The 13,818-nt window shown below is 38.5% G+C and overlaps 1 pseudogene; it reads right to left on the bottom strand.

Moving 5' to 3' along the window:
- Positions 1-298: 298 nt before the first annotated feature.
- LOC118521720 (DNA repair protein RAD51 homolog 3 pseudogene) lies at positions 299-12,248 on the bottom strand (annotated as a pseudogene).
- Between the last annotated feature and the right edge of the window lie 1,570 nt (positions 12,249-13,818).

Here is a 13,818-nt window from a genome sequence, read left to right as displayed (position 1 = left end):
AAAAAAAAAAAACCAAACTCTTTTCTTCCTAGGATTTTCTAGGCAATTAACAAAGAAAAGAGGAAAAAACAGCCTGAATGGTAAATTCAGATTGGCCACACGAGATCAGCTTTCCACATTTGCAAAAATACAATATCTGTATCATCTCTGTTGACTGTTACTAAAAATGAAAACAGGCAAAATATAATTGTAGAACTGCTTTAGAAAAATTCAGAGAATCATACTCATTTAGTGTTTTTCACATTCACTTCATATGCTCTTGATTCATATATGCCATAGTGTGTGTTTATATTTTAAAGTAAAGAGTCTACTGCTTGTATGTATTACATCTCACAGCATCCACATATATGTATACTTTAAGACTAGTCTTTGGATTCCTGTTCTTCCTCTGATTCTCGTGACCGTTTCCAGGAATTCAACGAACCTTCTGTTTGCAAAGAAGATGCAGTAGCAACAACAGCATCTCTAAATCCCTGAGGTGTGATTTGAAACAGTACTGTAGATTCCTTCTGGCTTGGTGATTTGTACAATGTTGCCAACCTTTGCTTTTGGTCCCAATGAAAGATTAGCCGTATTGTAGCAGCATGTCCCCAACTCTCCCCCACCCAACACAGGAACCAGCAAGGCCCAATTTCTATCAATCTTTGTTGTCATCTGATTAGTTAAAAGTACCTTTGAGTGTTCTGAAAGGAAGTCTGGAAGGAGATAAACTTGTGCCAATAGCTCTGTGTAGTCACAACAACGAAAATAGTAAATATGGGAAAGAATATTTTCAAGAGTGAAATCCTCCAAAGCTTTTGGGTACTCCTCTCCCATATGTGTTCCTGCTATAAGGTGAAGGTGCTGAATGCACGCAGTAGCAAGGTCTACCACTCTATCAACCATAAAACTTCCTTCAATACCAATAAAAATTGCTTCACCTTCCACTCCTCCAAAACATTCTGGTATCTGCACATCTACTGCCAACTGCATACATAATTGTGTTTTTCCAATACCTGGTACACCACAAATTTCTGTTGTTTTGGTTAAGGGTATTCCACCCCCAAAATATTATCTAGTGCTGAACAGAAGGTAGTTATGAAGCTCTGGGTATGCTCCTGCTCAAGAAGTTCCAGTGCTGTACACTTCTTGCCTGACTCAGCTGTAGCAGCATATCTTGGTTTACTTGTGAGACATTCTCTTCTTATAATTTGCAGTTTCCAAAGCTTCCTCTTTAGATATCCCAACTTCTTTGCTGAGCTCGGATGGTTTCATCTCTAGGAGTTCCTCAGCCGTCTGGAAACCTGCAGACACCAGCTTCACCCGCACGCTGGGGACAGTGGGAAACTCACTAAGTCCCACTGCATTTCAAAGCCCGACGCCTACACAGAGTAGCTAAACCCCAGTCTCAACTCCACATGCCCGCGCGCGCGCCGTGTTCCATTTACATAAATTTAAAATCAGACAAAACTAGACCATGCTGCCAGAGGTGAGGATTGTGGTTACTTTGCAGATGAAGGATGGGGGTAAGTGGCAAGGGGCCCAAGAGGGCCTTGTAGGGAGCTACGTGATATTCTACATTTCGAATTGAGTGGGGGATTGCATAGGTGTGGTGTGTTCACTTTGTGAAGTTTCCTGGAGCAACACAATTATGATTTGTATAATTTTTGTAATTTATACTTTAATAAATAAGTGTACTCGAAAAAAATGGGAGATGGGGGGGTTGTCGTGGTACAAAGTGCAAAGGAACTATCCTCTTCGTATGTTATCTTCCAAGGCAGGGACTTTCCTGAGCCCAACAAAATTTAAATGAGCCATGAAAATAATAAAGTTCCCAAATATATAATGTTACTGAGAATCTATTTTCTTAATTTTGGAGGAATCTTCCAGAAACATATATCCCAAACCAAGATTCATCTCTTTCTTGTTCCCTTTCTCTTTATTTTAGCATACCAATAAAACAAAACTTAGTATATTTTTATCTTGAATGGCATGTGTGGTATAAGCCAATTTCTGTGATATTCATTTCTTTCAAGTTATCCGTCTTTCTTGCTTTCCACCTACCAACCTATTCTTTTATTTCATAGGTGAATGATAAGGTATCTGAAGTGATTTTGAGCCAGTGTTAGAACTAGATAATTCTGGATGTTAAAATTGGGATAATTTATTGTTTTGCACTTATTTTTCCTCATAGTCTTTGATTTCTTTTATTAACAAGCAATATATTATAATATATTGAAGAAATCACACTCCTATATTTTTAAATAGATATATACCTCACCCTGCTACATTTTGTAAATGTAGCTACATGTTGTTAATTAAACCATGTGTTCAATTTATACCCACCATTGAAAACCTTAAAATCCTCAGCATCTATATGTTAGATTTTGTTGCCTTTTTTCTGAGTTTTTATTTAAATTCTAGTTAGTTAAGATACAGTGTAATATTAGTTTCAAGGGTAATTTTCTGTGTGTGAATTCACATTAATTTTTCTCAATAGATCCACATTTTATTGGTTTCCAGAATTATTCTTCCGTAACCTTGGAGTAATCTTCCAGAAACTAATACCTCTTGGGGTAAAGAAATCATTACCAAAGATTTACCTCTTTCTTGTTTCCTGCCCTTTATTTTATCATAGAATAATAAAATAAAATCTAATACTTGTTATTTGGATAGCACATGTGTTAAAAGCTGATCGTTGTACAATACATTATAAGGATCATCCACCACGACCAAGTGGGATTTATCCCCGGGATGCAAGGGGGGTTCGACATTCGCAAATCAATCAATGTGATAGAACACATTGATAAAGAGGAGAGAGAAGAAGCATATAGTCCTCTCAATTGATGCAGAAAAAGCATTTGACAAAATACAGCATCCTTTCCTGATTAAAACTCTTTAGAGTATAGGGATAGAGGAAACATTCCTCAAGTTCATAAAATCCATCTATGAAAACCCCACAGCGAATATCATCCTCAATGGGGAAAAGCTGAGAGCCTTTCCCTTAAGATCAGGAACATGACAAGGATGCCCACTCTTGCCATTATTGTTCAACATAGTACTAGAAGTCCTAGCAACAGCAGTCAGACAACAAAAAGAAATAAAAGGTATTCAAATTGGCAAAGAAAAAGTCAAACTCTCTCTCTTCACAGATGACATGGTACTTTTTGTGGAAAATCTAAAAGACTCCACCCCCAAACTACTAGAACTCATCCAGCAATTCAGTAATGTGGCAGGATACAAAATCAATGCACAGAAATCAGTTGCTTTCTTATACACTAACAATGCAACTGTAGAAAGAGAAATTAGAGAAATGATTCCATTTACAATAGCACCAAAACCCATAAGATACCTCGGAATAAACCTAACCAAAGAGGTAAAGGATCTATACTCTAGGAACTACAGAACACTCATGAAAGAGATTGAAGAAGACACAGAAAGATGGAAAAACATTCCATGCTCATGGATCAGAAGAATAAATATTGTTAAAATGTCTGTGCTACCCAGAGCAATCTATACCTTCAACGCCATTCCGATCAAAATTCCAATGACATTTTTCAAAGTGCTGGAACAAACAATCCTAAAATTTGTATGGAATCAGAAAAGACCCTGAATCGCCAAGGAAATGTTGAAAAACAAAACAAAGCTGGGGGCATCACGTTGCCGGATTTCAAGCTATATTACAAAGCAGTGATCACCAAGACAGCAGGGTACTGGCACAAAAACAGACATACAGACCAATGGAACAGAATAGAGAGCCCAGATATGGACCCTCAATTCTATGGTCAAATAATCTTCGACAAAGCAGGAAAAAATATGCAGTGGAGAAAAGACAGTCTCTTCAATTGATGGTGCTGGGAAAATTGGACAGCCACATGCAGAAGAATGAAACTCAACCATTCTCTAGCACCATACACAAAGATAAACTCAAAACGGATTAAAGACCTCAGTGTGAGACAGGAATCCATCAAAACCCTAGAGGAGAACATAGGCAGTAACCTCTTTGACATCGGCCACAGCAACTTCTCTCAAGATACATCTCCAAAGGTTAGTGAAACAAAAGCAAAAATGAACTCTTGGGACTTCATCAAGATAAAAAGCTTCTGCACAGCAAAGGAAACAGTCCACAAAACAAAGAGGCAACCCACAGAATGGGAGAAGAATTTGCAAATGACACTACAAACAAAGCACTGATTTCCAAGATCTATAAAGAACTTCTCAAACTCAACACCCAAAAAACAAATAATCAAGTCAAAAAATGGGCAGAAAACATGAACAGACACTTCTCCAAAGAAGACATACAAATGGCTACCAGACACATGAAAAAATGTTCATCATCATTAGCCATCAGGGAAATTCAAATCAAAACCACACTGAGATACCACCTTACACCAGTTAGAATGGCAAAAATTGACAAGGCAAGAAACAACAAATGTTGGAGAGGTTGTGGAGAAAGGGGAACCCTCTTACACTGTTGGTGGGAATGCAAGTTGGTACGGCCACTTTGGAAAACAGTGTGGAGGTGCCTCAAAAAATTAAAAATAGAGCTACCCTGCCCAGCAACTGCACTACTGGGTATTTATCCTAAAGACACAGATGTAGTGAAAAGGAGGGCCATATGCTCCCCAATGTTCATAGCAGCAATGTCCGCAAAAGCCAAACTGTGGCAAGAGCCGAGATGCCCTTCAACAGATGAATGGATAAAGAAGATGTGGTCCATATATACAATGGAATATTACTCAGCCATCAGAAAGGATGAATACCCAACTTTTACATCAACATGGATGAGACCGGAGGAAATTATGCCAAGTGAAATAAGTCAAGCAGAGAAAGTCAATTATCATATGGTTTCACTTATTTGTGGAACATGAGGAATAGCAGGGAGGACATTAGGAGAAGGAAGAGAAAAATGAAGGAGGAGGAGATGAAGCATGAGAGACTATGGACTCTGAAAAACAAACTGAGGGTTTTAGAGGGGAGGGGGTGTGGGGATGGGTTAGCCTGGTGATGGGTGTTAAGGAGGGCACATACTGCATGGAGCCCTGGGTCTTTTACAAAAAAAAAATAAATTGTGGATCACTACATTAAAAACTAATGATGTATTGTATGGTGACTAACATAACATAATAAAATTTTTTAAAAAGAAGCTGATAGGTGTAATAATCATTTCTGTAAATTTATCTACCTTTCTTGCTCTCCACCTGCTAGCCTATCAGTTTCTGTCACAAGTGAAAACATAGATGTTTGTATGCAATGATTTTGAACCAGTAATTCTGAACTTTGCAATTTCATATATTTTATTGTATCCACCTTCATATTTTCTTATAGTGCTTGATTTTTTAAAGATAATTAACATGTTATAATAAATATCCTTTGCTTTATAATTTATATAATCCTCACCCTGTTATATTTTATTTTATTTATTTTATTATGTTAATCACCATACATTACATCATTAGTTTTTGATGTAGTGTCCCATGATTCATTGTTTGCGTATAACACCCAGTGCTCCATTTATAGAGTTGTATGTTGTCAACTAAAGCATGTGACTGATTTCCACCATGATTAAAAGTTTTAAAATCATCAGCAATTACATGCTAGATTTTATTGCTTCTTCATTTTCTAGTGAAAATTCACTTTTGTGAATTCCCATTTGTTTTTATCAACAGGCCCACATTTTAACAGTTTCCAGAACTGGTACATTTGAGGTTGTAACAGCAAAACCAGTTTTTACACATGACCTCCTTGTTCTATGACCAGATCAGTTTCTATCCGTGGCTCTAGCTCACAGGGAATAGGGTCAGGCTTCTCTTTCCACTCTCAGTCCAGGGAAAGGCCCTGATCCCAAGCCCCTTCCTCACCCCTCCCTCAGAGGGAAGACTCGTGTGATGGGCCAGATTCTGGAGTACTGAGCGCAGTACCACTGCACACTGAGAGGTGACACGTATGCATGTAGGACACACCCATGTTCTCTCTTACAATACTAAGCGGTAAGCTGAGCCAGTGCCCACCTGTGAAGGCTGGGTGCTGCCACATCACTCTCTCTTCCTTTCTTCTCACTGGAGATTTGGGGCTGAGTCCTCATCCTGGCACTTTAGGGGTCAGTGGTGGTAAGATGCAGAATGAGTCAAAGGAATTCTGCTTCATTCTTGAGCCCACGCCTGTGCTTCAACCCAACTTGACCAGAAGGCTCTAAATGGAGAGGGATGGGGAACTATCCCAGTGAACAATATTCCAAGCCCTTGTGCCTGTGCCTCATTTAGAGAAGCCTCGCGAGAGGGAAGAGTGGCAGTGTCGGAAAGGAGGAAGATGTTGTCTTGTCCTCTGGACAAATACTAGTCCCATACTGTCCGATTCTTACCTATAACTCCACACTTTCACCTGCCTCTCACCCTACTGCAGATGGGGAAACACACATACCCAAATGCCATGACCCACTTTGAAATGTCAGGGGGAGACGAACCATGAGAGACTATGGACTCTGAGAAACAAACTGAGGGTTTTAGAGGGGAGGGCGGTGGGGGGGGGGGGGATGGGTTAGCCCAGTGATGGGTATTAAGGAGGGCACATATCGCATGGAGAACTGGGTGTTATATGCAAACAATGAATCATGGAACACTACATCAAAAACTAATGATGTACTGTATGGTGACTAACATAACATAATAAAAATAAAATTAAAAAACCTTTCAAATAAAAAAAAAAAGAAATGTCACATGTACCCATTCGAATAGACATGGCCTCAGGTGTTGCCATAATCTCATCCAGAGACCAGCACTTGGTGTTTGCAGGCATGGTTGGCGGACTCAACCCATGAGAAGATAAGGTAAATGTCTGGTTAAGGCCCCCTGAATTTTCAGTCATTCCCTCACACCTGCTTTTCCATCAGGGACTCATGCACTAGCATCTGGTACCATGAAATCAGTGTTCTTAATCTTAAACTGGTCCCACGTAAGCAGGTTGTCCTCATTTAGGTCTCATTTTATCTCTCAGCACTTCGTCCTTGACATTTAGACTGTCCAAACTGGCAACACGTCCCATGGTTGAGTTACTGGCTTCTGATGTTTTTCAGATAGAATTGGCCACTTCAGGTCATATTTAGTAACTACTCCCACATATGTAAATAATTATCCATTTACTCTACACACGATGTTATTTTATGTACCTCACATTTTACAGTTATCTGCAAATGGACAACACATATCCTTACTGCCTTTTTGAGAAATACCTTTTGGCTACCATTAAGTTGTATATTGATAATACTTAGCACATTTCTTACTGTACCTAGCCAATAATGGCCCTCCTCACCACCCCCTCCCCCCCAAAAGAAGGATCTGATGATAAAAGGGATCTGAGAATAACTTTTCCTTGATGACCACTCTCTGAATAAGCCTCACAAGTATGTTAGTTAATCAGCCTCTCGGTTAGGCCTGTGTTAACCACGCCAGGGCTGCCGTTTACCATCGTTTACCATCGGAAAGCCAATGTTTCACTCTCATAAGCCCTCGTCATGTTTGCTTTCCTTGTCCTCCCCAAATAAAATCCACTGTGAGGGCAGGCACACACACACACACACACACACACACACACACACACACACACTGCACACACCATTACTCAAAGGTACCCAAAATAGGATCATTGTAAATTTTTACCTCCCTCATGTCTCAGGAGATGGGAGGGGAAGATCTAATGGCAAAACTAAGATCAGGATGTTAGGGTTTCATATGGGCATGTAAATGCTAAATGCTAAAATGTGGCCGTTTCTTCTCATTGAGTGTCCTTAGTCTAACACCACCTGCAAAAATGTGCTTGGGATCAAATGATCATGTTTACAAACCTTTTCATGGCTTTGGGATATTAAATTCTCTATTCCAGTTTAGAGGTTTGACATAATGAATTCCCAATACCAGCAGCAGGGCAACTTCTATCTGGAATTCCTTGTGTTGTCCCTGAGAAGATTCAGTTCCTTCCCAGTGCCCCACGATGGGGAAATTCTCCATGGCATATTACATGAAAGACTTGATAAAATATTTCCTTTTTTTTCTTTCTACAAATACAGTGCATACATCAGTCTATTACCTCCACAGTATGAGCTTCCCACGTAACCACCTGAATGCAGCTGGCTTGAGAATGAGGAGTGTGTTCTTGTTCGTGTTTTTTCCTTGTAGCCTTATCCCTGGTGAGATCTCAGCTACCAGCTTTTCACCAAAAGCAGTGAGTGAGGCGGGACCTTTGCTGTCTTGGTGTTTACAGACAGCTCTAATTTTTTCGTGGCCAATGTTGAGAGATAATAGTGATAGAAAGAAAAGGGGGAACTTCTGGAAATCATTTTTTTTTTTTAAGATTTTATTTATTTGCGAGAGAGAGAATGAGAGACAGAGAGCATGAGAGGGAGGAGGGTCAGAGGGAGAAGCAGACTCCCTGCTGAGCAGGGAGCCTGATGTGGGACTCGATCCCGGGACTCCAGGATCATGACCTGAGCCGAAGGCAGTCGCTTAACCAACTGAGCCACCCAGGCGCCCTGGAATTCATTATTTTGATCACCACCCAGTAAGGTGTGTCACTGGGGAGAGGTGCTCCTTCACTTTCCTCCTGCCCCTGGCTTTCTGCTTGTCACCCTGCAGTCCTACTTCCTGTCCCTCTCCCCCCCCCACCTCTCCCTCTCCCTCTCTCTTTGCTGCTACTTCTCTCTCCCTCCTTCCTAAGTCTTTTCAGTCCTCCAACTGTTTTTTCTGCTTAGTCTCTCCTTCTCCATTCCATCCTTTCCCCCTATATTCCATATCTGGGTACCTTTCATCCCTTTGCTCTCCCTCCCATATCCCTGTCTGTTTCCCCACTGTCAGGGCCACATGGAGCCACATCTGCAGGGAGACTGAATATATACACTCATATACCAATCCCTCTACTGATTCTTCCATCCTTTCCATTCAGTTTTCCAATTCATTCATTTATTCATTTATTCCTTCCACAGACATATTTGAGAGTCTATTATGTAGCAGGCATTGGAAGAGGCCCTCGGGACATGCAGTGGAGAACAAACCAGACAATGGCAACTTTCACCATGGGGCTTGGGCTGGAATGGGGAGACAGATGTTTCAGAAAGGATCTCTCTAACGAATATATACTTTTATGACAAATACCGAAATGGAGGAAGTTTTCAGGGTACTAAGAGAAAGGAAAAGAGGATGAGTAATTTAAATTGGGGATAAATAATTGGGTGGCCAGAAAAGGCCTTCATGAGAAAGTGTTATTTAAGTTGAGACCTCAAAAATAAGCATGAGGTAGGCAGATGAACAGGAGAGGAAAATGGGTTACCACTTCAGGGTCCCCAGGGGCAGCACTCTAAAGTCCCTAAGGCAGTCACAAGTATGATTCTCACAGGCCTAAGAGAAGGTCAGAATAGTTCAAGCAAAGGGACAGTGGGGATACTTTAGGGTCAGAGGTTGACAAAATCTTATTTCCAGCTCATATCACTATTCTCGTGATTCTTTCAGGCCAGGCCCCTCACTTGTCATTCATTTATTTGATACTCTTTGTTTGCTTTTTCCACTCCCACTCTATGCCTCTCACAGAGACAAGAAATTCTAGTGTGTTTAATATATATCATTTTCTTTATGCAACTGAAAAATGCATACAGTGAGACATGTGTTCTTGGTGTACATAGTACTTGGTATTTACATTTTATAAATTTGTAAAATTTGTAATATATATCCTCATCCTCTGTCTTTTGTGTGTGTGTGGCTGTGTTGAGTTAAAACTGACACACGGGAGACCCAACAGACTTAATTAAAGTGCACAGTCTGGGAACACCTGGGTGGCTCAGTCAGTTGAGCACCCGACTCTTGGTTTTGGCTCAGGTGGTGATCTCATGGATTAGGGGATTGAGCCCCGCGTTGGGCTCCACACTCAGCAGGGAGTCTGCTTGAAGATTCTCTCTCTCTGCCCCTCCCCCTACTCTGGGGCACACACCCCCTCCCTCCCCCTCTCTCTAAAATAAATAAATATAAATCTTTCAAAAAGTAAAGTGTACAATGGATGGAATATTACTCAGCCATCAGAAAGGATGAATACCCAACTTTTACATCAACATGGATGGGACTGGAGGAGATTATGCTAAGTGAAATAAGTCAAGCAGAGAAAGTCAATTATCATATGGTTTCACTTATTTGTGGAACATAAGGAATAGCATTGAGGACATTAGGAGAAGGAAGGGAAAAATGAAGGGGGGGAAATCGGAGGGGGAGACGAACCATGAGAGACTATGGACTCTGAGAAACAAACAGGGTTTTAGAGGGGAGGGGGTTGGAGGGATGAGTTAGCCTGGTGATGGGTATTAAGGAGGGCACGTACTGCATGGAGCACTGGGTGTTATACGAAAACAATGGATCGTGGATCACCACATCAAAAACTGATGATGTATTGTATGGTGACTAACATAACATAATAAAATTAAATTAAATTAAAAAAATAAAAAAGGTAAAGTGTACAGTCTGATGAATTTTGATATATGTACTTGTGAACCAATCATCATAGTCAAGATAATGAATATATATATATATATATATAATATATATATAACAACCAAAAATACCCTTGTGTGCTTTTGAAATCCATCCGGCCCTCCTCATGCCCTCATCACCAGGCAACCATTGAACTGATTTCTGTCACTATAGATTAATGTTCATTGTCTAGCCTTAATAAGTGTAATTATACCACCTGTGTTCTTTTTTTGGGCCGGGGGATGTTCTGGCTTCTTTCAAGTATTATATTTTCAGATTTATTCATGTTGCTGTATGTATCAATAATTCATTCCTTTTTAATGGTTTATGACATTGTATGGATATACCACAATTAGATCATGCCCCTGTTGATGGACATTTGGTTTGTCTCCGGGGTTTTGTCTATTACAAATAAAATTGCAAGGAACATTCATAAATACACTTTTTGTAGAAATAGGTTTTCCTTTTCTCTGTGTATACCTTGGTGTGGAATGACTGGGTTGTATGGGCCATGTATATTTAACTAGATAACTACCAAACTATTTTCCAAAGTGTTTGCATTATTTTACATTTCCACCACCAGTGTATGAGTATTCTAGTTGCTCCATACCATTTGTTATGGTCAGCTATTTTATTTTAGTCATGCTAAGGTGTCCACACAGTTTTTAATTGTGATTTTAATCTGCATTTCCCTAATAATAAATGATGGTGAGCATGTTTTCATGTGTCTACTTGCCATTTGTATTACTTCTTTATTGAAGTAGTCTGTTGAAATATTTTGTCCATGTTTTTAGTTTTTTAGTTGGGTATTTATTTTCTTATGATTGAATTGTAAGAGTTCTTTATATAGTTGAAAAGTGTCCTGAGTTGGATATATATTTTTTCTAAGTACTTCATTCCAGCCTGTGACTTTCTTTTTCTTTCTTTCTTTCTTCCTTTCTTTCTTTCTTTCTTTCTTTCTTTCTTTCTTTCTTTTTCTTTCTTTCTTTCTTTCTTTCTTTCTTTCTTTCTTTCTTTCTTCCTTTCTTTCTTTCTTTCTCTTTCTTTCTTTCTTTCTTTCTTTCTTTCTTTCTTTCTTTCTTTCTTTCTTTCTCTTTCTTTCTTTCTTCTTTCTTTTCTTTCTTTAAATTTTATTATGTTATTAGTCACCATACAGTACATCATTAGTTTTTGATGTAGTGTTCCATGATTCATTGTTTGCCTGACTTTCCCTTTCATTTTCAAAATAGTGACACTTGAAGAGCAAATTTTTTTTTTAATTTGGTGAGGTCAAATTTACTAAATTTTTTCTTGTATAGTTTGTGCTTTAGACATCCTAATTTGAAAAACTTTACCCAAATCAAGCACACTATGAAGGTCATAATTTCCTATTTTTCCTTGGAGAAATTTTAGAATTTTAACTCACATTTAGCTTTTCCCTCCATTTCAAGTTTGTTTTTGCTTATGGTGTCAAGTTGCAGTAGAGGTTTCTTTCTTTTTCTTTCTTTCTTTCTTTCTTTCTTTCTTTCTTTCTTTCTTTCTTTCTTTCTTTTTCTTTTCTTCTTTCTTTCTCTCTCTCTCTCTCTTTCTTTCTTTTCTTTTCTTTTTTCTTTTTTCTTTTTTTTCCCATATGGCTATTTCATTTTTTCCACCACCATGATTTGAAAAGATTATTTTTTCCCCATTGAATATCCTTGGCACCTTTTTGAAAAAGCAATGACTATATACTTGTGTGTATTTGTATCTGGAATCACTATCATGCTCCATTGTTCTATTGTCGATCTTCATGTCGACAGCAAACTTCATAGTAAGTGTTGGTATTTTTCTTTTTTAAGTTTTTATTTAAATTCCAGTTAGGTAAAATACAGGGCAGTATTTGTTGCAGGTGTACAATATAGGGTTTCAACACTTCCATACAACTCCCGGTGCTCATCACAACAAGTGCACTCCTTAATCCAGATCACCTTAAAAAAAAAAAATGTTGAAATCTGACAGTATAAATCTTTCAAATTGATTTTTCTTTTCCAAAATTGTTTTAGCTATTCTAGGTGTTCCTCATTTCCTTATAAATTTTAGAATCCGTTTGTCAATTCCTACCAAAACCCTGATGGGATTCTTAACGGAGATTGTGCTGAGTCTATTGATGAATTTACAGAGAATTAACTCTTTAACAATATCTGGTTCGTGATGTCATGAACATAGTATATCTCTGCATTTATTTAGGTCTTCTTTAATTGTTTTCAGCAATATTTTAATGTTTTCAGGTAAAATGTTGCACGTGTTTTGTCAGATCTATACCTAAACAATTCATAATTTTAGGCTATTGTAAATGGTATTTTTGCTATTGCAAATGGTATTTTAAATTTCGTTGTCTTGATTACTTATTTTTGTTATATAAAATTCCATTGATTACAATAAAGTTATGGATAATATGCACTTATAAACTTTTAATGAAAGATCCTTGATGACAATTCTCTCATCCCTGACATTGGTAACTCGTGTCTTCTCTCTTTTATTCCCCTGATCATTCTAGATAATGGCTTATCAATTGTATTGATACCTTTTTTTAAGATTTTATTTATTTATTTGAGAGAGAGAGAGAGAAGGAGCAGGGGGAGCAGAGGGAGAGGGAGAAACAGGAGCAGAAGGAGCAGAGGGAGAGGGAGAAACAGATTCCCTGCTGAGCAGGGAGCCCCCCCACCGGGCTGGGGCTCTATCCCGGGACTCCCAGGATCATGACCTGGGCCAAAGGCAGATGCTTAACTGACTGAGCTACCCAGGCACCCCAAGTGTATTGATATTCTTAAAGATCAGATTTAAAGTCTTTTATTTTCTCTATTGTCTAGTTCAGTGACTTCTTCACTTTCCCTTATTTCCTTTCTTCTGCTATTTTGGTCTTCATTGTTTCTGCATTTTTGTTTCTAAGTACTGAAGTTAAGGCCATTGGTTTGAATTCCTGTTTTTATATATAGGCATTTTTGTTCTATAAATTTGTTTCTAATGACTGCTTCAGATGCAGCCTACTAATTTTAGCAAGTTGTACTTTAATTTTCATTCAGTTCAAATTACTTTCTAAATTTCTTTTTGATTTCCTCTTTCACCCATCTGTTACTGAAGAATGTATTACATACTTTCCAAGTATTTTTGAAATATTACAGATACATTTGTGTTATCTACTTCTAATTTAATCCCAGTGTCCTCTAGGAAAATCCTTTGGGTGATGCTAATCCTGTCAAATTTGGTAAGACTTATTTGTGGCCCGGAATATATTGTCTATCTTGGTCAATTTTCAGGTACATATGAAAATAGTGTGTGTTTTTTGTTGTTGGGGGGAGAGTTCTAAGATGTTAATTAGATT

Source organism: Halichoerus grypus, chromosome X (genome assembly GCF_964656455.1).
Source record: "Halichoerus grypus chromosome X, mHalGry1.hap1.1, whole genome shotgun sequence".
Classification (NCBI taxonomy): Eukaryota; Metazoa; Chordata; class Mammalia; order Carnivora; family Phocidae; genus Halichoerus; species Halichoerus grypus.
Note: the sequence above shows the minus strand (reverse complement) of the source record. Positions and strands in the feature narration are given on the sequence as shown.